Genomic DNA, 22,099 nt, shown 5'->3' on the forward strand with positions numbered 1-22,099 from the left:
GTCCACTTCTGCTGCGTTCATAACAAGAACGGTATTTTGCTTACCAGCCAACAAGCCTCGACGGAAACGAAAGAAAACGGGAACACAAAAGGATCTGCCGACATCGCATCTAAGCTCTGGAAAGCGAAAAGCTGGGACTCAACACTGTGGCTCAGTGAATTTTTCAATTGGGTTATTAACTAAGTTAGAGCACCAGCTGACTGGCAAGAAAGCACGACAGTTCCAATATGGAAAAGGAAAGGTAATCCAGCAGAATGTTCAAATTACCGTCCGATCCAGTTGCTGATCCATACCATGAAGATTTTTGAACGCATTCTCTACAACCGTATTCGCGAAATCAATGAAATAACCGTGAATCAAGACGGATTTGGCAAGAACTGCGGAACCACTGACGCAATACACGCCCCATGGATACTCATGGAGAAAGTCTTAAGTCTACTAATTACTATGTAACTGTTTTCCATTTTTCCTATTCTTTCCGTTTTTTCTCGATTGTTAGCTGCTGCTTTCTGTTTGCATACCCTTTTTACCAAGTTCGTTGCGCAGTTTCCTTCATCGTGATTCGAAGTTACCTGCCTCCCTTCTTTGATGATGCATATGCTTTCCGCTGCATCCAAAAGGTGTGTTTTTTGCACCCGCTTTATAATATCCACATTATCCATCGTTAGGGTATGTCCTTCTTTCACTATGCGCCTTGCTACCATTGGCTTAATGTTTCAGGCGTCGTCGGTGTATTCTCTTATGTGTTCTTCGAATCATGTGGTCACTAGCCTTTTAGTCTAACCAATATACACTTTTTCACATTTTGGGCAGCTGACCTTTTAAATTCCGCTCATCTCTTCTTTTTATGGTTTTGTGTGAAACACAACACAACCTTATTAGAATCGAGTCGATATCTGTCTGGTTGTCACACCCAATTTATTCGGAAACGGCTGGACCGAATGACACGAAAATTGGTAAGAGTATGTGGCCTGCTGTTCCCTTCACAGATAGCAAGTGGCGCCACTTTTGGTTAAGTTTAGGGAATGCGTGCAGCAAGCTTTTCACATTAGATGAACATAAAATCTTTACACTCGAAGCGCTAGCTTCTGGTATTTCGTCTTGTTTTTTCTTTGGTCGAACCTAGCTAAGTCCTCAGTTGTCTGTTTGCGTATGTAAATACTACTTCGATGTTGTGTTTCGGAAATTTATTTCGTATTTTGTTCGTTACCAATGAGAATATAATGCTCGCTCTGATAAGTGGATTATCCTTTTTTTGCTGTTTGAAGAGTGTTGTGAGTTGGTCACAACACTCCGCTTTGATTTACGTAATATTCTGTCTATTTCCTTCCCACTATATCCATTTTCACCGCTGTGTCTTTTGTATAGTTTATTTCCTTTTTGAAGCGCTCCTCCGTCAATTGTGTCACTAGCAATCTGTGTACCATATTGGGGTAAGTTGCGATTTTGTGTTGTATGTGTGTTTTGAGGTCCTCAGTGTGGTACGCTGTTGTATCAAGGCACGTGGTGGAAAAGGGATATACTGTAACGATGGAGAATGTGGATATTATAAAGCGAGTGTGAAAAGCACACCTTTTGGATGCAGCGGACAACATATGCAACATCAAAGAAGGAAGGCAGATAACTTTGAATCACGATGGAGGAAATTACGCAACGAAACTTGGTAAAAAGGGTATGCAAACAGAAAGCAGCAGCTAACAATAGAGAAACAAGTCGGGAAACCGGAAGCTGGACGCTTCAGGTACGAAAGGTTTTGTGTATTTCTTAATACGTAGCACGTAATATATCCATATATTATGTGAGAGTATCCACTTTCGGGTGATATTGACATTCATAGTTTTCAATTTTCAAAGAAGCAAGAAATTTGGGGTATTATAACTTTGTTAGTAATAGTGCGATTTTCACCAAACTTGGTAAGATCATGCTCTATATTATAGCCTATATCACTGCAAAATTTCATGGTACTAGGAGGAACTTAAGGGGGTTTCTAACCAATTACAAAAAATTGTAGTTATATACTATTCTTAACTTTATTTAAACAGATATCGGCATGGAAGATATTTCACCTTCCAGGCACCATATAGTGGCAGCCTCCTGATTCTTTTCAGATTTTTCGGTTTGGTAGTTTCTGAGAATGGCCCCCTTAAAGAAGTGATCACTTTCAACCCCCCGCGCTCCCCACCCTTCCAACGAATGTCAAAACTAAGACCGGCTTTGAATAGTACTAATCGAGACCTTTAATTTCATACCCCACATGACTATATTTGATGAAAAAAAATTTTATTTTATGTATGGGGACCCGCCCTTAAATTCGAGGTAAAAGGATGTAATTCACTGTATGCGTGAGCGTTCACAGTTCCCACCTTACTACCAAATTTGGTGTCAATCGCTATAACCGCCTCCGAGAAAAATGCGTGTGACGGACAGACAGACAGACAGACAGACAGACAGACAGACAGACGGACAGACAGACAGACAGACAGAGTTCTCGACGCGACGGGACGAAGTCCAAAGGTGATTGCTGGTGATTTCAATGCTTGGGCCCTAGAGTGGGGTAGTAGGGAATCAAATGCTAGGGGGCGCAGTTTATTAGAAGCTTTTGCGCAGATGGACATAGTTTTGGCTAACGAAGGTGCTGTAAACACCTTCCAGAAAGGGGGATCAGGCTCGGTTGTAGATCTGACCTTTGTCAGCCCTTCGCTGGCGCGTGGTATGTCCTGGTGCGTCAGCGAACGCTACACTCACAGTGATCACCAGGCAGTTTTCTTTGAGACATGTGTCGAACCTCAGGGCAAAGAGCTGACATGCCCGAAACCGAAAAAGATTTCAGGCTGGTCTGCAAAATCTTTGGATGAGCAGAGCTTCTTAGTGGTGTGGTTGGATCAACCTGATATAGCAGGCGCCTCTACGGAAAGAGCTGTCCATCTGGCTCAATGCATCGCCAAAGCATGTGACGCGTCCATGCCTAGGAGGTGCGCATTCCCCCGTAGAAGACCAAACTGCTGGTGGAATGATGAACTGACCGGCCTTCGATCAGCCTGCCACCGAGCGAGAAGAGCGGCTCAGAGGGCGGTAGGTAGAGTCGATCAAGGGCAGAAAGAGTGCGCCTACAAGGCAGCCCGCAAAACCCTCAAGCTCGCCATCCAGCGAAGCAAGAGGAAATGCTTTAGGGAGCTCTGCTCAGAAGCGGACGTAAATCCGTGGGGCAGAGCTTATGGAATCGTGATGGGACGAGTTAGAGGCCGTTCGTCTCCGCAGATCACGTGCCCCGCCCTCTTGTTGAAAATCATCCAGGGGTTATTCCCCCAGCAAGAGGAGAACACCGACACATTCCAACCACCTCTGAATGTGACGGCAATCCTGCCAGTCACCAGAGACGAGCTCCTGGAGATCTACGGCAGAATAGGAGACAATAAAGCACCAGGTCTGGACGGAGTACCGAATAAGGCCCTTAAGCTTGCCGTGAAATCCAGGCCGGACATGTTTGCTGAGTTGTTCGAAGCGCGCATGTCCGAGGGAATATTTCCAGCGGTATGGAAGCGGGAGAAGTTGGTGCTTCTGCCTAAGCCTGGTAAACCACCAGGTGAACCATCCTCATACCGACCCATATGTCTTTTGGACACGGTGGGGAAAATGCTAGAGCGGGTAATCTATAATAGATTACTCCCAGTAGTTGAGAGCCAAGGCGGCCTTTCGGATCGGCAGTATGGATTCCGTAAAGCCAGATCAACCATTGATGCCATCAAATTGGTTACTGGCTTGGCCGAAGATGCAATCCACGGAAAGGGTAGTACCAGCAAATATTGCGTGGTAGTAACCCTGAACGTGAAAAATGCATTCAATTCGGCCAATTGGAATCTAATACGCAAATCCCTAGCGAAGGTTGGTATTCCCGCCTACCTCGCCGCAATTGTCGATAGTTATTTAACTGAAAGGAGGCTCTGGTACGACACTAATGACGGACCGCAGGAGTACGTCGTTCCCGCGGGTGTCCCGCAGGGCTCCGTATTGGGCCCACTACTGTGGAACATCATGTACAACGATGTACTTAATCTTCCCCTTCCGGAGGAAGCCACAGTGGTGGGTTACGCTGACGATATTGCACTGGTTGTTGTCGCAAAGCATCTCGAAGATGCTGAGTTATACTCAAGTGAGGCAATCAGTGCTGTCAAATGTTGGTTGGAGAGCTCTGGTCTGACGCTTGCGGAGGAAAAAACGGAAGCGGTCCTCATCACGAAGCGCCGGAAGAGAAATTACGCCTGTGTTAGAGTCGGGAATCATATCATCTCTTCCAAGCTGGCCATCAAATACTTGGGAGTGGTGATAGACAGGAAGCTCAGCTATAAGCAACACGTACAGTATGTTTGTGATAAATCATCCACTGCCAGTATGGCCCTGGCCAGGATGATGCCGAATGTGGGAGGGCCACGGCATATCTCTAGGTTGCTTATAGCCAGGGTGGTGACCTCAATCATGCTCTATGCGACCCCAGTTTGGAGCGAGGCGTTGCGGATGTCAGTTAACACTAACAAACTGAATGCAGTCTACAGGAGGACAGCTCTGAGGGTATGCTCTGCCTTCAGGACTGTCTCAGATGATGCAGCATTCGTCATCTCTGGAATGATGCCGATTGACATCTTGGCAGATGAGATGGCGAATATATACCATGCGAAGCCAATCTCTCCCTTATTGCAGACGAAGAAGGCTGAGAGGGAGAGATCCATAAATAGATGACAAGAGCGGTGGGAACGCTCGGGAAAGGGTCGGTGGACTCACAGGCTCATTCCTGCCATCAATGAGTGGTTGGAGAGACGACACGATTAATTATAATCTCACCCAGTTTCTCACGGGACATGGAGGATATCTCCAATACCTTCACAGGTTTAAATTGGAGACCTCACCCGACTGTCCAAATTGCGATGGAGTCCCAGAGGACCCAGAGCATGTATTCTTCCACTGTCCGAGATTTGTGGAAGAAAGGAGGAACCTAGAGGAGACTCTAGGAGAGGTGCTGGTACCAGAAAATCTGGTGCCGCAAATGCTAGCACATAAAGAGAATTGGGATGCGGTCAACTCCATGATCGCATCAATTCAAGATAAATTGCGAAAGGCAAAAAAAAAAAAGACGGACAGACAGACCGACAGTAAACCGATTTTAATAAGGTTTTGTGGAAAAAATAATGTTAAAGTAACAGTTTTTGGCTTGGTCCAAAATTGAGTCAATGCCGTACTAGTGTTCTCTCTTGAGAGAAAGAAAGAGGGATCTAATTTCGAACCGAATAGGTTACTCCCACATTATAGAATACGGTAATAAATAGTGTGTCAAGAGGGAGGCCCAGAACGTCCAGCTTATGTCGCTGGAATTCCCGCTCAAGTTGGAGAAAACGAGTATTCTGAGGACTCTCGCTACCGTCATCGAGGAGCGTGGCGTGAGGTCATTCCCTATCCGAGGCGTTGTTAACGTTTCGGTAGCAATAAAGTTTCAAAATTTGCACGTAGCTAGGGCACAAATTTCTATCGCTTTTAGTCGACTTTTACGACAAGAAGGGAAGATTTTGAGTGTATTCTTAATCCCCAACTCACAAGCCAGATTATTTGGGTGGTTTATTTAGGTGGCGAACCAGGCACAGAAAGAATATTTCGATATTTTACAACTAATCAAGCCTGGAAAAGTTTAATAATTTCAATTCATCTTTTGTGTTAATTCTGTTTTGCAAACAGTTGATTATAGTAGCCCCAAAAAAAGTCTTCTTGGATAGATATTTATGTGGTGCTTTGTGGTAACCTAAAATGATTGATGGTGGGTTCATTCGTCAACTACATAGAAGTTGGGACCATCAATTACACATAAGAGAGAATCGTAGGAAATTTCACATGATATCCCACGCATCTCGGATTCTACTTCCTATACTTTAACAACACGACCTTCATTTTGGAATGGTTGTTATTTGAGTGAAAGCGGTTTAATATTCCTCGAGTATTGTCCATTTATTACATTTTAATACTTATGTGGGTCAGCTACAGATATGTCAGTTATTCAGCTTCCATTGGAGCCTCAATTTATACTTCCTAAACAAAACATAAATAACGCTCGCATTCACTTTCGTTTTTATTGTTATCACTTTTCTAAATGAATGTAAGGAAATAAAAGTATTACAACAGAAGAATGGCATGAATGGCTTCTCCCTTTGGGCCTTTTGTGAGCACAATGCACCCGACGTTGCATTGGTAGAATGTGGATCATGCATGCAACCAGAATCGTATATGGTCAGGGAATTATTAATTATGAATTTTTAATCAGTTTTTATTGGCAGCTTGGATGCAGAGTCTTTCAATAGTAATTATTTCAAAACACGTCCTAATAATTTTAAAAGTTTTTTTCTTAGGTTGTGACGTTCTCTCTGGAATTGTTGCTCAAGGTTCGCAATGATTTAAGTTAATAACGAAACTTGTCAGTATTTAGAGACGTAAGCTCAAAGGAATAATCATTTCTGACCGCTGCATTTTGAAACCTATTCGTATCATTAAGTAATCGTTGGATTTAGTAGAGTATCAAATAGTTTTGACTTGATCGATGTTTATGTTGAAAGCGTTCCGAAGTTATGTAAACGAGTTGTGTTGTGCTAAAACATTGATAGTTTCTGGTCAAATATTATGTTTTTTGTGTGCAGTTTAAAATAATTTATTGCATTCGTTTTGCATGTCTCACAACTATTGAAATTTGAAGTAATTAGGATTTATTTTGATCAAGCCGGTGTAGGTATTCGAGGTTGTTTTACTCCTATCTATGACAATTGGGAGCAAGTAGATGATCTCTTTTTAATCGTGTCCTGAATGATAACCACACAAAAATCACATGAAGGTTGAATGCGCTCTTCGCAGACTCCTCTTCGAACTTCTAGTCCTACCGAAATTAGAACTTGTTACAGATGGTAACACGTCAGACCAGTGTAAAGGTCCGTCATTTATATGCAAAGTATCCAAATTAACTTTCTGTTAACTGCAGCAGACTTTTTCCGAATTAAGTTTTCCAGGTATATCTTTTAAGGGGGAAGGCCTATTTTTACGTATATTTTTGGGATTTTTTAGCGGGAAGAATTGCTTAGAGTTCAATCTAACTTCAGAATTTTTTTAAAAAATGTAAGTCAAAGAAAAGAAAGTTAAGCGATATTACTGAAGTTCACCTACCGCAGGACTTCTTGTGACCCCAATTTTTACCTGAAGTGGAAACGGCTTTTAATTTTACATTACTGACTTATTTTCTAAGAATATGCACCTGAAAGCAACTAAAAAGAACCAAAACCAACAAATTTAATTTTTTACCACTTTTTTTAAAAAATAATGTAAAAAGACACCCTTAAAAATATGATATTGTCCCAAAAGTTGGTTCTGTTTTAGTCAATCCAGCAAATGTGAGAGACATCATTTGAAGGAAAGCGCGTTTGGCCTTTCTCACTCGTAATTAGAAATAAAATACAGTTTAAAAAACCAAATGCGTTCTTTTAGATTAACGATCTATGCCATAAAGAAAAAAATCGATTCTGCAAACCTCCAAATGTAGTTTCCCTCCTTAAGTCGGATACAAAACAAATAAGATATTTGTTTTTTCACTGATCCTTGAGAAGTGCGCTTCCAAATGTTCCTATGCAAGGGAGTATTTATTTTCATTTATCTACATATGTAACTAAAATACACTCGTTTAGATGCGCATCGGCATACATAGCTAACTTAGTTTTGTATATTTTACTGAGCTCACATAGCTTAGTATGCATAGTTTGCAAAACTAAGGAAGATACAAGCGGTTTAAGCAACCACGTTTCATATATGACTTAGCGCTAACTCTTGATTCGAATGGCAAAAAGCTGCAGCTGCTAATGTATTCGATTCGTTGAAGCGCACGTAAAGTGATATTCCCAAGAATATTTTGGATTCCATCAAGCCTATCTATAGAGATCTGAGCAAAGATGTCCTTCTGAAGCGATGTGTCGGAGGTTTTACACAAAACAACAATGAGAGTTCGATTTTCAAATTTGTTAATATTTATTATTTTGCAATAATAAATTAGAGGATTGTTTTTCAGCAAAAATTAAGTTTTTTATTTCAAAATGTTCTCAAAAAGTGAAAAGATTAAATTTCGAAAAACCCTCCCAGCACGCCTCCCCAAAACTTTCATTTGAAGATTTCTGTAAAACAAAATTCCATTACAGTCGTTTTAACGTCGCCTGCCTTTTATTTAAAAGAAAGAAATTTGTCATAATTATAGATACTCATACGCAGCCATGCGCGGGGACCTCGCAAAGGCTCTCCACACTCTCATCAGCTAATCAGGATAAACGCCAAAAGTGAAGGAGCGTATAGAAATAGTAACCCTGTCGGGGCTCATAGAGAGCAGAGTCCCGATCCGGAGGAATTAAATTTCATCCAGCTTGGGGCTGAGCGGTCCGAGTTTATCAAGGACAAGTACAACGTGCACCAAAGTCACAAAGAATATGGTGATGGCTATAAGGATCCTTTATTATACATCACAGATGGAAGAAAAGAGCACGAAGGATACGCCGAACCCTGCTGTGCCAACAATGTCACAAGCGGCCCAAGTGACGCTGAACCGTATTGCTATCGAATCACGGCAAAATAAACGAGTACGTGAAAAAAAGGGGGATCCTTGTGTAGGCAAACTGATAACTTTCGTACTCAAGTCAAAAACTCAGTTGGGGGGAATGCCGCAGTGCGTGCCCAAAAACATGAGATCTATATACAATGTAAGGATCTCGATGAAGTAACATCGAAAGCAGAAATTTGTACTGCTCTTAAGGAGCAATTCAAATTGGAAGAACTTACCGAGGCGTCTGTTATGGATTTATGAAAATCCTATGGCGGTACTCAAACAGCGAAAATACGAGTACCAGCGGAGGCTGCGTAGAAGTTGTTGGCGGCCGGAAAAGTTTGGATTGGATGGGTTGTCTCCCGTTTAAGAGAAGAAACTTCACTAAAGTAGTACTTTAAATGCCTCATGTTTGGGCGCGAAGATATGCACGATCGGTGTGGAAGGTGTGGGGGAGAAAGGCCATATTGCCAGAGAGTGCAATAGGGACTCCAAGTGCCTATCATGCGAAGTAAAAGAGGGACAGATTAACCCACATATTGCCGGAAGTGGTAAATATCCGGAATTTAGAAAGGCGTTGACTGCAATGAGAAAATGATGCTTTTTCAAATGAACCTCAATCATTGCAAGGTCGCTTTCAATAAACTTCAATCATTGCAAGCTTACTTGAGCAGACCACGTTCGAATCTGAGATGGAAATTGCCATCATAAGTGATCCGTATAGAAACTGTCACGGTGGCATATGGGTCACAAATTCGATTGCGGTCGATTTGCCATACAATGTACTGCAGATCAGGCAGCCAGTGGCTTTATGTGGGCGAAAATAAGTAGTTTATATGTATATAGCTGCAATGCCCCACCAAGTTTGACACTATCTGAATTCGAGGAAATGGTTGATAACTTTGTTATCGACGCAAGGGGACGAAGTCCAAGGGTGATTGCTGGTGACTTCAACGCTTAGGCCCTAGAACCTGCGCTGGCGCGTGGAATGTCCTGGTTCGTCAGCGAACGCTACACCCACAGTGATCACCAAGCAATCTAGCTTGAGCTATGTGTCGAGCTACAGGGCAAAGGTTCATCATGCCCGAAACCGAGAATGATTTCCGGCTGGTTTACAAAAGCTTTGGATGAGCAGAACTTCATAGAGGTGTGGTTAGATCAACCTGATAAAGTAGGTGTCTCTACGGAAAGAGCCGCCCAAGTGGCTCAATGCATTGCCAAAGCAAGCGACGCGTCCATGCGTAGGAGGCGCTCATTCCCCAGTAGAAGACCAAACTGCTGGTGGAATGATGAACTGGCCAGCGTTCGATTAGCCTGTCACTGAGCCAGAAGAGCGGCTCAGAGGGCGGTTGGTAGAGTCGATCAGGGGCAAAAAGAGTGCGCCTATAAGGTAGCCTGCAAAACCCTCAAGCTCGCCATCCAGCGAAGCTAGAGGAAATGCTTTAAGGAGCTCTGCTTAGAAGCGAACATAAACTCGTGGGTCATTGCTGACCGACGGACGATTCAGAGGCAGATCACGTGTACTACCCTCTTGCTGAAAATCATCCAGGGATTATTCCGCCAGCAAGAGGCGGGCACCGACACATTCCAACCAGCTCTGAATGTGACGACAATTCCGCCAGTCACCAGAGACGAGCTGCTGGAGATCTGCGGTAGAATAGGAGACAATAAAGCGCCGAGCCTGTTTGCTGAGTTGTTCGAAGCGTGCATGCCCGAGGGGATATTTCCAGTGGCATGGAAGCGGCAGAAGTTGGTACTTCTGCCTAAGTCTGGTAAACCTCCAGGTGAACTTCCTGTTGTTGAAACCCAAGGCGGCCTTTAAGATCAGCAGTATGGGTTCCGTAAAGCCAGAACAACCATTGATGCCATCAAATTGCTTACTGGCTTGGCCGAAGACGGAATTCACAGAAAGGGTGGTACCAGAAAATATTGTGTGGTAGTAACCCTGGACATGAAAATTGAATTCAATTCAGCCAATTGGATTCTAATACGCGCATCCCTAGCGAGGATTGCTATTTCCGCCTACCTCACTGCTATCGTTGATAGTTATCTAACTGAAAGAAGGTTCTGGTATGACACCCAGGAGTACCTTGTCTCCGTATTGGGCCCACTACTGTGGAACATCATGTACAAAGATGTATTTTATCTTCCCCTTCCGGGGGAAGCCACGGTGGTGGGTTACGCTGACGACATAGCGCTGGTCGTTGTGGTAAAGCATCTTGAAGATGCTGAGTTATACTCAGGCGAGGCAATCGGTGCTGTTAAAAGTTGGCTAGAGAGTTCTGGTCTGACACTTGCAGAGGAAAAGACAGAAGCAGTCCTCATCACTAAGCGCTGAAAGAGAAATTATGCCTTTATTAGAATCGGATATCATATTATCACCTCCAAACCGACCATCAAATACTTCGGGGCGGTGATAGACAGGAAGCTCAGTTATAGGCAACACGTGCAGTATGTTTGCGGCAAATCATCCACTGCAAGTATGCCCTGGCAAGGATGATGCCGAACGTGGGAGGTTGTTCTAGGATGGTAACCTCAATCATGCTCCATGCAACCGCAGTTTGGAGCGAGGCGTTGCGGATGTCAGTTAACGCTAACAAACTGAGTGCAGCCGCATTCGTCATCTCTAGAATGATGCTGATTGACATCTGACGCAGAGCATGAATTCTTTTACTGTCCGAGATTTGCGGAAGAAAGGAGGGATGTAGAGGAGACTCTAGGAGAGGTGCTGGTACCACAAAATCTGATGCCAAAAATTGTAGCACACTAAGAAAATGGGGGTGCGGCCAACTCCATAATTGCATCTATCCAAAAGAAACTGTGAAAGGTGGAGGAGAGGAGAAAAGCGCGGTGACGTACGCCGCGTATAGAAGAAAGCTGAGTAAGCCAGAGTGAGCTGACTCCGTCCCGGAATGTAATACTTTTCGGTGGTTCCGCGGGGCAGACAAGGAGTCGGGGGTGGTTTTAGTGGGTAAAAATTCCACACAGTGGTGTGTCCAGACCAGTGTCTTTTGAAAATTTCGACCTCATCAAAAAAACGGACAGACAAAGAGACAGTGAACCGATCTTGTTTTACGCAAAACTTTAAAAAATACGTGGTGCGTAGTCTGCAAGGGCCCACATTCGAAATTTATATTTGTTCGATATTATAGGTTGTTCTCAGCCAACAGAGCCTATTTCAGCTTGCAAAAACTGTTCCGCTCGAAACGGCAACCATAGGGTCAAAGCTCTTACTGTACAAGACTATGATCTTGCCAGTCCTCATGTATTCCTCGGAAACTTCGGTTCTTAGCAAGAAGAATTGTGAACTCTTAGTCGCGTTCGAGAGAACAATCCTCCGAAGAATTTTTGACCCCCTACATGAGGATGAACGATTCCGTAGCCTAAACAATGACGAAATCTATGAGCGATACCATGACCGTCCGGTTGTGGATAAAATCCGGCTCAATAGGTTACGGTGAGTGGTTCACTTAATCCGTATGGATGAGGATGATCCCACCCGGAAAGTCTATAAGGGCAATATCTGTGGTAGAAAAAGAAGACGAGGCAGATCCTGCCTAAGATGGAGCGAAGGCGTAGGTCAGGACGCCAGACAGCTTTTGGGGATATCGAATTGGTGGACCTCGGCGCAAAACCGGGATTTCTGGAATTCCTTATTAAGGCAGGCCTAGTCCAGATACCGGTTGTTGCGCTGTTGATGATGATGATGATCAATAGTTCGTTGTATCGCCTAGAAAGAATATTAATCTTCCTCTCATCTGTATGTGGAGGTGGAGACAGGTTATTCCCAGAAGGACCTCTAGGTATGCCATTGGGTATGGCGTTCAAGCTTGTGTAACTTGCAGGCTTGTGTGCTATGAGCGATAGCAGGATCAATTATTGCCGGTTCCAATACATGCCATAAGCAGAACTTTTGAGTGCAGCCTACAGTTCAAATACCAGCAACATAACATTGCAGCCAGTAATGAAATTGTCCAACGTCTACAACGTTGAACCACACATTCTGCTCTGGTTATTCTTCACCCACTGCTTCATTATCAGTTTTTTATAAGTCCATGGCGACTACTGTCACCGTTCGACAAATGATGAGTAACAAACGGCTTTCAGAGACAATTCACGTATTTACTGTGCATTGCCATCACCTTCTTGGTCTGACTTCAACCCACTAAGTCTATTCAAAGATCGATCGTTCAAATTAGGCTTAGTCAGCCCACAATCTATCTTGCAAACAGTCGCATGCTTCATATAGATGTGATATTCCGCGGCAACGTCGACCACACTCCAGCAGGTTCACTTGCTCCACGGCTGAATTTGAATGATGAATTCGGAGTTTGGCCATTTTAGTCCGTATTTGCCATTCAAAATTTATAATGAACATTTTCCAGATTGGTTTTCGTTCATGGGAACATTCCGACATATGCCTGGGAAGAGGTAGCGGACACATTCAGTGCGCTTATTTTAGTCTTCCCGAGAGATGCAATGTCAACACCAGCTCTACACGTGGCAGGAATTCGGACAGCAGCAGCAGAAGACCCCTCTCCATATGGGTGGGCTCTGAGACGTTGCTACACTCAGATGAGCGTAGTATGACACCCCTTCATGAGTGTAGTCATGTTCGAGATAATATTTAACTTAAATTGGCTTTCTGAGCGAACAATGCCCCTTTCTTTATGTTATTGAATAACAATCTTTTATAAACACCTGCACTTAGCATGATTTCTACTTTGCTGGTCTTAAAAAAATATAAATCACCTAATTTTATATTTTTGTATTCCCTGACCACCGTGTTTTACAGGTGACAAGTTTCACGTTTAACGCTCACCAGTTCTGAAGATTTCGGATGTGTTCCATCCGCCGTTGCGCTTGTAGCAATTATAATTACTTTTGCATACTTTTTCTGGGTGTGAACTTAAACACACCACAACATAAACCCCGCTTTTGGATCTCTACCAACAGTTCTTCCGATTCCAAAATATCATCATCAGCAGCGCAACAACCGGTATCTGGACTAGGTCTGCCTTAATATGGAATTCCAGAAATCCCGGTTTTGCGCCGAGGTCCACCAATTCGATATCCCCAAAAGCTGTCTGGCGTCCTGACCTACGCCTTCGCTCCATCTTAGGCAGGATCTGCCTCGTCTTCTTTTTCTACCACAGATATTGCCCTTATAGACTTTCCGGGTGGGATCATCTTCATCCATACAGATTAAGTGACCCGCCCACCGTAACCTATTGAGCCGGATTTTATCCACAACCGGACGGTCATGGTATCGCTCATAGATTTCGTCATTGTTTAGGCTACGGAATCGTCCATCCTCATGTAGGGGGCCAAAAATTCTTCGGAGGATTGTTCTCTCGAACGCGGCCAAGAGTTCGCAATTTTTCTTGCTAAGAACCCAAGTTTCCGAGAAATACATGAGGGCTGACAAGATCATAGTCTTGTACAGTAAGAGCTTTGACCCTATGGTGAGACGTTTCGAGCGGAACAGTCTTTGTAAGCTGAAATAGGCTCTGTTGGCTGACAACAACCGTGCGCAGATTTCATCATCGTAGTTGTTATCGGTTGTGATTTTCGACCCTAGATAGGAGAAATTGTCAACGGTCTCAAAGTTGTATTCTCCTATCCTTATTCTTGTTCGTGTTTGTGTTTGACCAGTGCGGTTTGATGTTGTTGGTTGATTCGTCTTCGGTGCTGACGTTGCCACCATATATTTTTTCTTGCCTTCATTGATGTGCAGCCCAAGATCTCGCGGTAATCGCCGCCTGCTCGATCTGGATGAAGGCAGTTTGAACGTCTCGGGTGGTTCTTCCCATGATGTCGATATCGTCAGCATAGGCCAGTAGTTGGGTGGACTTGAAGAGGATCGTACCTCTTGCATTCACCTCAGCATCACGGATCACTTTCTCGAGGGCCAGGTTAAAGAGGACGCATGATAGGGCATCCCCTTGTCGTAGACCGTTGTTGATGTCGAATGGTCTTGAGAGTGAATATCTTATAGATGGTACTCAGCAACGTGATACTTTTATAATTGCTGCACTGTGTGATATCTCCCTTTTTATGTATGAGACAGATTATGCCTCGTTGCCAATCGTCAGGCATTGATTCGCTGTCCCATACCTTAAGCACAAGTTGATGAACCACTTGGTGTAACTGGTCGCCTCCATATTGAACTAATTCGGCTGTAATTCCATCGGCTCCTGGCGACTTATGATTTTTTAGCCGATGAATTGCACGGACTGTTTCTTTTAAACTTGGTGGTGGCAATCTTTGTCCGTCGTCTTCAGTTGGCGGGACCTCCAACTCGCCGATGTTCTGGTTGTTCAGTAGCTCATCAAAGTACTCAACCCATCGCTCTAATATGCCCATTCTATCGGAAATCAGATTTCCCTCTTTGTCTCGGCAGGATGAGCATCGAGGTGTATAAGGCTTCATCCTGCTGACTTGTTGGAAAAACTTCCGCGGCTGGTGCGGTTGCTTCCTGTACTTTTCTAGTTCACAGACTTGTTGGTTCTCCCAGGCTTCCTTTTTCCGTCTGTGAAGTCGCTTCTCCGCTCGACGGAGTTCGTGATAAGTCTCTGTGCGTGCCCGCGTTCTTTGAGAATGCATCATTACTCGGTATGCGGCATTCTTCCGTTCCGTTGCTAACTTACATTCATCGTCAAACCAGCCGTTCCGACTCCTTTTGCGGCTGGGGCCAAGTATTTTTGTAGCCGTATCCATGATAACGTTCTTCAGGTGGTTGTGAAGATCATTTGTTGATGCTTCATCTCCAGGTCCTCTATTGATTGCGGTTATTGCGGCATCCATTTCCCTCTTATAGGTGTCGCGGAGGATTGGTTGTGGATGGCTTCAGTGTTCACTCTCACCTGATTGTCAGAGGGGATTCTAGGTGGTATTGTTATTCGAGCTCGGAGCACCATGCCAACGAGATAGTGATCCGAGTCTATATTGGCCCCCCTATATGTTCTGACATTCATCAAGGCTGAGAGGTGGCGGCGTTCGATCAACACGTGGTCAATTTGGTTGAAAGTGGTCCCGTCTGGAGAGGCCCACGTATGTTTGTGGACCGCTTTCCGCGCAAACCAGGTACTTCCAACAACCATTTCGTGGGACCCTGCTAATTGAATAGTCCGCAGTCCGTTATCATTTGTTTTTTCGTGTAAGCTATGGGAGCCAACGTATCGCCTGAATACGGGCACTATTGATACCAAAGGATAATATGACAACGACGTTTCACTTCGTTAAGAAGTTTGATGCATGTTGGAGTAACACAGCACCCTCAACCTCACAGCAGGGGGAGTGGGAATCCGCATCATTGGTCCAAGGAAAATGTCCTTAGAGCCAATGGGTAAATATTCCAGCCGGAAATATACGCAATAAACAGATGTGCTTACTTTACAGGAAGGAGAACATTGCTATTCCGGCTGACAGCCATGCGGCGATAAGTTCAACCAGATGAACTCTAAACTGGTATGGCATTGCCTTGAGAGACTGAATACGTTCGGCTCGCACAATAAGGTCTGGATATTCTGGGTCCCAGGACATGTTGGGTCGGGAGGCAGCGGACGAGCATTCACACCAGCCAGAACTCTTCTGTGGAATTGGAGACGGGTTCATGGCTATGATATTAAAAAATGAAGAGAAACGACTGAGAGAAATATACTAAACAAGCCTACAAAGAACTATTTAAACTATTTACTATTTAAATCATAGTGGAAATTCTCACTGGTTACTGCCGCCTAAATTATCACCTAGGAAGTGTGTCGAAACCTCTCAATTGTGCAAAGTAGGTCGAGGCGCCTGGGAGCATTTAATACCTGATGCAAAGTTGAAAGATTGGTAAGTAGGGAATTTATTAAAACTCTTAACGATTATAGCCATGCTTGATATACTATAGTTAATAGGTACACTATAGCCCGAGAAAGGGGCACAATAGTTATTTAAGGACACAGTGGAACTTTCCCTTAACAGAATAATAATAATCATTCATATTAGCAACAGCTTAGCTCCTCTAGGGGGTGGTTTGAGTTCTCATAATGTTCAATGTCAACTACAGGTATTATATCTGAGTCCCTCACAATTTCTTTGTTGCGGGGGTTCTCGGCGGATTTTCTCATTAATAATTTGTTGAGCGTTAAGTCGTAAATTGAATGAGGGGAACTTTGGCTAAACTGGGTGTCTCTAGCTATTTAGGTTGGCAAATTGAGAATGGGGGGAGGACTCTCTGCTACGAGGCGAATTACGGGCCTCGGGGGTACATCGGAGACTTGTGGAGAGTTGGTGACACTGATTAGTTTTGCGGACTATTTGGCGCTAATTGTAGTAACGAAAAACCTCGAGAAGTTACAACCATATGGAAGTGCAACCGCTCATGTACTCATAGTTTCAAAGGGTCAAATTAGGCAAGGCGATTGGATAAACGGAAGAACGCCTTATTACCAATTCCAGGCAAAATAATATCCGGATTGGGGATCACGAAATATGTTATTCCAAAGACGAGCATCAGATAACTGGGGGGTATGACTGACACTCGGAAGCTACTTCCTGTTGAAACTTGGCACATGAATTATGTGACACACGCATTGTAAATTATTTTCGAATAGTTCGCAGATAATATTTAAAAGGCATACGGGTGAAATGCATACGGAAGGAAGAATTGCTTAAAGGCCCGTTCAGTATCAAAATTCTAACCAATTTTGTTGCTTTCACTGTGCGGAAAAATTCCTACTTTTAGATACACCGTAAGCATTTAAACAACAAGTCTAGTACTGCTTTGAACATGCGTAATATTTTTTTCCAGCCCGATGGCATAGTTCATTATTGAAATACAGAGCAATTTATACACCCATCTCCAAAAAAGGTGTTATTTTGCTGCCACGGTAGAAGGCGCCGTGATCATCTTAAAGAAAAACTGTAAACGACATTTTAACCTGCGGATTATTAAAAAATATTGGAAGCTAAATTTTTGGTGGCTTGTTAAACTTTCTTTTGTGAATTTTGGTGTTTTTCAAGGCTTCCTTAATGAATAAAAAAAAGCTCCCGAATGAATCGCAATTATCCTAGTTTGCGAACCGTAGAAATATGTTCTGAATAAGTCGTGAAAATTTCAAAGAATTTCGTTGGATAGATTTTGGGCTATGGTGACAGCCGATTTTCAACATGCACTTTCAAGAAAAACGTAGTTAAAAAGTAGAATACGATTTTTAGCGATAAAACCCTAACTGACCATTAATTTGCTATACCTAGTCCATAAACCTTAGGTTTCTTGAAGAACCCCATGTTGAGCCTTGGCTTCAATTCTTCTTTTTAGCGAAGTCATTCGAACGTCATTCGGGCCTATAAATACACGCTTTATTACGGCTATTGACATAAATCTGGCATGTGACTTATCACGTGTTTTACACTATGATTTCCGAACGAATCCGAATATCAAAAAATCACTTTGCCCATATATTCTACACTATATCTAGATACAATTGATGCCAAAAAAAAATCGATTCCGCGGATACGACACACGCAGTGACCCTCTTAAGGGGTTATATACAGTTGTGTTGGTCAGGAAAATCGAAACCTCTACGCATCAGTGTAGTTGTAAATAGACTTTGAGACCTTCGTTGCCTTATATGCTGCTTGCAGTTGCAGCCACATGTATATGTGTGTGAGGGACAGTCAAGGTTTCTGAGCACTCAGACCCTGGTGGAACATTATACTCGATTCCCCCGTCTAACGGGATATCCAATTCGTCTATGTACCACAGGATTTCCGTTAGTTAATATGACGCTATCCACTTCAGTTGGTATGTGCTTGATGTGTTTCGCGCCCATAGCCTCCTCATTACAGGATGGACACGTATCATCTTGAAGAATCCTATTGTGAGCATATCTCCTACTAGTGAATTATGGCACGCCAGAATGCCCACAACACCTCTATAACTCTGGTCCATAAGCTGGTTGGTCCATCAGAAATAAAGTTCTGCCCCCTATCATTACGGGAAGCTTCTTCCTAGTTTATGAAGACAGCCTTAGCCAACGCTACTGATACTACAGTTGCTGGTGCCGGTCCCGGCATGCTAAGCTATTTGAGATTTCACTTCCTCTACACCACAGTGAAATGAAATCTCATTTCCCTCTACACTACAATGAACAAGTGCCCAGAGTACTTCCATGATTTTGAATCTTGAATTTAATTGATTTCCAAATTCTGAAACGATTTCTGCTTGCCTTTTAACTACTCGTCAGTCATCCAGGTTGCTGCGCGTTGCATATTGTCCCAAAGGAAAGGCTCACTTCTCGATTTGACTCGTGAAGTAGACTCGTGCTCTAGAACTGTTTTTGACCCACGCATTTTTCTAGGACTTCCAAGTCTTTTCTGCCATTCAGGATAACTTTATATCTTCTACCAAGCGGACGCATGAGGATCTGAGTATCAGAAAGCATTGCAAAAAGGGGATTCAGTTCTCCCAATAACTCGTCCAATGCTCTGTGCGTCTCGGTTATTACACTGTAGATCTAATCGAATTAGTCTATGGGCTGCTCTCATTGCGCTTTGAATATAAATATGCAGGGGCTGCAAATTGAGTAATACATTTAGAGCTGCGCCAGATTTTGTGTTCATGGCACCGATAATACTCAGACACAGTTCATTGAAGTGTGACCGGTTTACAGCGAAAACTCTTTTGTTTCAGCTTAACCCACATTACAATGAATGCATAAGCAAACATCGGCTTAATGACAGCACTGCGTATCTACATTACTACCTGAGGCCTAAGTCCACATGTCAAGCACAGTCCATAAGCTGGGACAGCCCGTTTCATCTTTACCGTTACATGTTTTTTCCAAAGAAATTTCTTGTCTAAAATAACAGATATGTGTCTTCTTCGGAAAAATTGAAAATTTGTACCCCTCATCTAGCACATCCACATCTGCAGTTCGCATTGTACTGAGTTGATTAACATACACCACAGGAGCTGCGATAGCATACCACTTTGGGGGCAGCCATTCGAGTTTGCTGTTGTTACATAGTGATCAACACCCCCTTCAGAACCCTACAATCTCTGCCTTATCGTAGCATAGATCCACTTAATTAAAATTTCATCAACACCATGCTCTTTGATGGCATTAAAAAGCTTTTGGAAAGGTGCATAGGTAAACGCCTCTTCAATATCCATCAACAACCTCCTCGTGTACCGGCTTTTCAAAGTTGCATCCTCTATCTTCGAAACCAAAAGGTGAAGAGCAGCAGCACAGGACTTTCCACGCTGGTAAGCATGCTGGTTCTCATTTAGTGGGTGCAACTTTAGTGAATTTTCGCGATTATGATGATCAATCAGTTTCTCAAACATTTCAATGAAAACGATAATAAACTGATTTGTCTGTAGTTCTTTGTATTTTAATAGTTAACTTTCCCAGACTTAGGAATGAAGACTACCTACCTGCTCAATAAACTTAGCATTGTTACCCATAATTGATGTCCAATCGTCAAACGAGTCCTTAGTCGCCCAGGGAACTGCGCTTTATAGACAAGAAGCTCATTGAACTTTATTCAATTCGTTTTCCTAGAATTCCAGTGTTTATAATTACATTCTGTTCGCCTGCAATCATCATCATCAACGGCGCAACAACCGGTATCCGGTCTACGCCTGCCTTAATAAGGAACTCCAGACATTTCGGTTTTGTGCCAAGGTCCACCAATTCGATATTGATAAAAGCTGTCTGGCGTCCTGACCTACGCCATCGCTCCATCTTAGGCAGGGTCTGCCTCGTCTTCTTTTCCTACCATAGATATTGCCCTTATAGACCTTCCGGGTGGGATCATCCTCATCCATACGGATTCAGTGACCCGCCCATCGTATCCTATTGAGCCGGATTTTATCCACAACCGGACGGTCATGGTATCGCTCATAGATTTCGTTGTTATGTAGGCTACGGAATCGTCCATCTTCATGTAAGGGACGAGAAATTCTTCGGACGATTCTTTTCTCCAACGCGGCCAAGAGTTCGCAATTCTTCTTGCTAAGAACCCAAGTCTCCGAGGAATACTCGTACATGAGAACTGGCAAGATCATTGTCTTGTACAGTAAGAGCTTTGACCCTATGGTGAGACGTTTCGAGCGGAACAGTTTTTGTAAGCTGAAATAGGCCGGCATAGTCAGAGTAAATTCTAAGTAACGGTGATCTGATATTGAGAGTTCGTCTAGCACCCGCCAGTCTCTAATCAATTCAAACAATTTTGTAGTGCAGATTGTTAGATAAATTACTTCATTTTTTCTTGGCCTCACGAATGTAGGGGCGCCCCCTATGTTCGCGGTCATCACACCAGCTGGAGTGATAAAATCAAACACATCAAAACAACTGTAAATTTTATCAATAATAGTACGATTTTGACCAAATTATTGGAGTGTTCAAAATTGCAGAAATTTTAATGGTGGATAGCCCTACTAGTTTGAGGACTATTGTTTCAAGGAATGGTCACTCTACCGTTAAGGAGGAGTTACAGCGTTTTTCGTGAATATTGTCGAAAAGCATGACGTGCCCAACAAATCCTCGATTTTCCACTCCGCCAAATACTTAGTCTCAGATTTGATACCATTTTCGTAAACTACATGAAATTTCATATAACTGGATATTTTTAAGGTTCTGTATGAAACAAAACCGTATTAAAATCAATTCTATGTCTGTCTATCTGTGTGTCCGTCACGCCCGATTTACTCTGAAACGGCTGAACCAATTATCACGAAATTTGGTGATAAGATGTGGTCTATGTGCATATTGCAAGTGGCGCCATTTTGTGTTAAGTTTGAAGCGGGGCTCTCCATATGTGCAAAATTTCAAATGAAAGGGGGCGATTAGTACATTTCGAACCTAATCTTATTTCTGACATTGGGTGAATCGTAGGGGAGTGAGGGCTCCAAAAAGTGAAACAAGTCTTGTTCTCAGAACCTATCCAATCGAAAAATCTGAAAAAATTCACAATGGTGTATCTACGTCTGCAGATATGCGGGGTGCATATGCATAAATAAAGTTTGCGGGTATGTACATTAGTGCCCGTGGTATTTACTTTAGGTAGAATATATATGCTTTTGTGCACAAAGTAAAGTGGAAATGCATGAAGATGCGTTAGAGGCATTTGAATGGGCAACGTTTGTTTATTTAGTTTTAGCACAATATTGATATTTTTGGTATGTATATACATATGCATAGGGAGTGTATACGGAGTTCCTCACATAAGATGAACACAAAGATTTTACTCGAAGCGCCTAGCTTCCGGTATCACGGCTGTTCTCAATTGCTAATGTCACAGGCATATCGAAGACATACCGGTTTAAACTTTAATGGAATTTCTTTATCGATTTTTTATCGAAATTCCAAAATGCAACATTGTAACAGTACTTTATAACTTACAAGTGTCAAGTTGAGAAAACTTTCAATAGTGTGAACAAGAAGTGTATCTGGAGTGCTCTGCACAGGAGGGGCATTTCATAGAAAGTAATAGCTACTA

Source organism: Hermetia illucens, chromosome 4 (assembly GCF_905115235.1).
Source record: "Hermetia illucens chromosome 4, iHerIll2.2.curated.20191125, whole genome shotgun sequence".
Lineage (NCBI taxonomy): Eukaryota > Metazoa > Arthropoda > Insecta > Diptera > Stratiomyidae > Hermetia > Hermetia illucens.